The sequence below is a fragment of the Tupaia chinensis genome, unplaced genomic scaffold (assembly GCF_000334495.1).
Source record: "Tupaia chinensis unplaced genomic scaffold, TupChi_1.0 Scaffold000594_1, whole genome shotgun sequence".
Classification (NCBI taxonomy): Eukaryota; Metazoa; Chordata; class Mammalia; order Scandentia; family Tupaiidae; genus Tupaia; species Tupaia belangeri.
The window spans coordinates 1,281,217-1,285,913 of NW_006160110.1; positions in this window are offsets into that span (position 1 = coordinate 1,281,217).

Sequence of the window (4,697 nt, forward strand, 5' to 3'; positions counted from 1 at the left end):
GTCGACTATGTGGGAGTCCAGCGACATAGCCATTATGCTAACTGCTGGTTCCCAAACTAGCTTTATTTTAAAATATGTAAATTGATTAGCATGTAGCTGTAATGTTTTCATATCTTTCTTTTATTATATTAAAAAATACAATACGTTATTGTTACAAAATGTAAATAAAATTGGATATTTCGCAAATAAAGGAAATCCTTTTGTAGCCAGTCTTCTTTTGTTTTTTTTTTTGTTGTTGTTCTGTTTAGATTTGTTTTCATTTTTACTATAGGGCACATGTCCTCACTAGAGAGAAAGCACTCCCCACGTGGGATAGCCACACTGCCATTCTTTTCTTGGTATTTTGGGCATGCCTGCACACATGTCTGGTGTGTTTTTCAAGCTACTGGGTCTGAAGCATAAAGTCAGCCATGTGGGAGCCAGCCACCCCAACTACCACACCACCAGCTGGCCCTACAAACAATCTTATATTTTGTTCAGATATAACCCATGAGTAAATACATGTTTGTCATTGATACATATCTCATTTCCTACAAGGAAGGCATTTTTTCCCATTAGTGACAGAAACATTTATTTAACACTTAAATATGTTACATAGTATTCTATTTTTTGTGTATTTTTCTAAATTTGCTTTAGACATAGTAAAATTCCCTGTTCTTGATATACTATTCTATCAAACACATCGGCTCGTAGATTCATCACCACAGTTAGTACAGATTAGCTCTATTACTCCCTGAAATTCCTTCAGGCTACGTCTTTTTAGTCGACCCCTCCCTTACTCTGAGTTGTGGCAAGCACGGCTCTATTCTCTATCTCCATACTTGTGCCTTTCCCAGACATCACATAAGTGGACTCACCCTCCATATCCTTTCGGGTGTGGCTGCTTTCACTTACGTGGTGTATGTATCACTAGTCCATTCCTATTCATTGCTGAGTAGTCGTTAAAACAACTATGGGCCACATTCATCATTTCCCCCCACAGCCCCTTTCTTAGCTTGATACAGAGGCAAATGTAAACTATCAGAATCCAAAAGAGATTTATTTACCAGAAGACCATACTGTGTAGGAGACAGGGAGAAAAGAAATGGCCCTCAGCCTCAGGGAAGCTAACAGCCCATTGGCTAACTAGCACCAAACCAGCTGTATCGCAAAAACAAAAAGACTTCCCATGAGCGAGAAGACAGCACAATGGTCAAAACGTAATGCTGGGAATTGGAAACAAGAAAGATCATTGGAATGCAAAGGGTGTGTTCATGGAAGAAGTGAGCTCCAGGTGAGATTTAAAGTAAGAAGTGGGGACCAGGAGATGGCGAAATGGTTACATCGCTGGACTCCCACATAGTCAACCAACATTCAAGTACCAGACCTGCTGATTTAAAACTCACGCCAGGCGCATGTGCATATGTATCCAAAATACTGAGAGGAGAATGGAGGAGAAGGGATTGAGGCATGATCATCCCCCTTGATGGGTGATTTCTTGCTTCTGCCTCTCTGTCTCTCTGGCAAACACAAATGCCCTATAGCAAAAAAATCTCTCCAAAATAAATAAATAAAATAAGAAGAAGCTTTGGGCCAGTGGTAAGGACTCCAGAGAGAACAAGATGAACCAAGATTGGAGAATGAAGCTGGAAACTCTTGTTTGAGGCAGACAGGATCTGGAATGTAAGGAAATAAAGGGTGCCAGTGGAGCTAGAACAATGAGTGCAGGTGAAATGAAGACAAGGTCACCAAAAACCAACTTAAAAGGACCACATTCAAGGCCATAGTAAAGATTTCAGATTTACTCTGAGGGTGATAGAGCTGCCAGAGGACGCTGAGCAGAGGAGGGACACAATCTAACTTACGTACTAATAAGATTTCTTTGGCAATTCTGCAATGAACACTCTATTGGGCCCAGGGGCAGATGCAGGGGACCAGGTTATGTCTGTAATTCAGGTGAGAAGTGATGAGAGCTGTGCCTGAGGAGTCAGGTAGAGGTAGAGACAAGTAGTCAGAATTTGGTAATGTTGTATAGTAGAGCCAACAGAATGTGCTGAAATAAATAAGCTAAAAACTGCCATGGCCATTAGCCGAGATGTGAAGAGAGCTGGTAGGGTGAGTTTGCATGAGAAAACAGTAGCTGACTTTTGAATGTGTTTGGTAGAAGAGGCCACTGATAGACCTCTTTGGAAATACTGAAAATGAGGGGACTTCAAAAAGTTCATGAAGGTACCAGCAGATGGCATAATGGTTGTATCATTGGATTTCCACATGGCTGACCATGGTTTGAGTTCTGGACCCAGCAGCTTGAAACTCATGCCAGACACATGTGTGTGCATGCCCAAAACCCAAAAGGAGAATAGAGGAGAGGGAGAAGGGGTTGTGGTGTGGCCATTCCCTCTGGGGGGTGATTTCTCACTTTCTATCTCTCTGTCTTACTAGAGAGTGTATATGCCCTACAGCAAAAATCTCTCTCGAAAAAAAAAAATAAGAAGAAGAAGAAAAAGAAAGAAAGAAAGAAAAAAGTTCATGGGAAAAATGGAATTGAGAGTTCATTTTGGTGGGAAAAAACCTTTCAAAACCCATACATAATTTTTCTTTCTTTCCTTTTTTTTCTTTTTTTTTTTTTTAAATTTGTCAGAAGGTGTTCACCAGAGAGAGATCCAAAAGAGAGAATGAGAAAGCATCCTCTATGGGAGATGGTCACACTGCAATCCCTTCTCTTCCATCTCTCTCTCCTTTTTGGGATTTTGGGCACACACACACATGCTCAGGATGTTTTATCAAGCTGCCAGGGTCTGGTACTCTAACCATGCTGTTGACTATGTGGGGTCCAGCTACCTTAACCACCACGCCACTATCTGGCTGGCCCTGTAGTTTTTCATAATAGCATTTTCCATAAATGTCTTGAAGATTCCCTCATAGAATCGAGAGAGAGGTAAGAGCTGGAAATATAAACTAGGGCATCATCTGTGTGTCAATGAAAAAGCAGAGGTACACAAAGAATAAGCCAGAGAGGAAAGAACATGAAGGGAACCGAAGCTGTGAGGACACCATGGCAATGATTCAGACCTGCAGAGAAGGAGATCTGGGCTGGCAACAGACAGAAAAGAGATTCTTAAGATTGTTTAAAGGATGACTCTCTAACTTTGGGGATGAAGACAAAAGTTCCTGTTTAAATCTTGGATGACTTCAAGACTGGTGTGACCTTATCAGAAATAATTACTGATAGATCTTGTTTAAATTTCATTACATATTTTTTTACAATTGATAAAAGTACATTTGTTATATTCTCAAAATGAAATTACTTATATTTTATTTGCCTTAGTAGAAAGAACACATATTTTTTGTTCTATGGCATTTTACCATCAATGTTGGTGTTTGTTCAACTCTGATGCCTGAAAAGACCTTATTTCTCTGCTTTCCTCAGACACATTTATCTCAAACAGACTACATCTGAAAACTTCCTCAAATTGTTTCCAAAATGGGCAGCCTGTAGAGTTGGAATAAAATCAAATTCAAATGCTTGAGTTCACGTTCTTGCTTTAATGAATAGAATTGAATATTTCAGCCTTGATCATGACTCTGAGGTCTCAAGGTCATTATCCTAAATATCAGCGGTCTCTGTGCCCTGCGGAGAGAAAAGTGCAGGGCACAAATCCACCTCCAATGAGCCTGGATTTGCCCCTGCAGTTGAAGGATGTTTGATTTATATTTTTTAAATAATATAGCTAACACAAGCTAACTCTGGTTTTAATAGTTCTGTGAGATGATACATTTTATTTCAATTTTGGATCTCCTTCTCTTAGTGGAGGAGCCTCCTCAAGTACCTTCTCTCAGGAAGTAGTGTACCACCCAGTCACCCAGACTGGAAGTATAAGAACCTGGTTGCCTGATATCTCAGTCATTAACCAGCTCTGCCAGTTCTTCTTCTTCAGTGACTCTGTTCCATCTGGTCCTTTTCATTTCCCTTTGTCACTCACTTTGTGGAGCCCTTCCAACCTGGATTACAGCCATGGCATCATAATCAGCCTTCCTAACTCCCATCTCAGTCTCCTCTACCAGCTTCCACTGTTATCAGAGTGCTCTTTCAAATATGCACAATCCTATTTAAAATCGGCAGCAACACCTCATTACTTTAAAGATAGGTCCCAATTCCTTTGCACATCCTGCTTGGACTCAGTGTTCTTCTCCAAACTTCTCTCCTATCAGAATCCCTACATACATCAGATCTCCCAGCTGTAGAACTGCTTCCAATTTTCCCCCAACAGATTTGTTCCCTCTCATCTCTGTGTTTCATACAAGGGCTTCTTTTGAAGCCAAATAGTGACACAACAGTAAAAAGCAATGCTCTGTAAGACTGACTTACATGGGAAGGTTCTGAGTTTGTGTCCAGAGACCTTCCTGAGTATGTCAGATGTCTATATACTTATGAGCCAGGACTGGCTGAGGCTGGGAGTGGATTGTGGCATCAAGACTCTGTTAGGGGTGCTGTTTCTGTCTGTCTGCCTCTCTATTTCTCTCACTTATTGAAGAAATAAATAAATAAATTTAAAGAAAAAAGAAAACAAGTGTTTCTGCTTTGACCAGCCTATTGCCTCTTCCTGCAAAGAACTCATCCTTTAAAACTCAATTCACATATTGACTTCTTTGACTAGTGTCCCCAACTACACCATACTAGTGTTAGATTAAGAGTTTTTAATCCTATCTCCCATAAC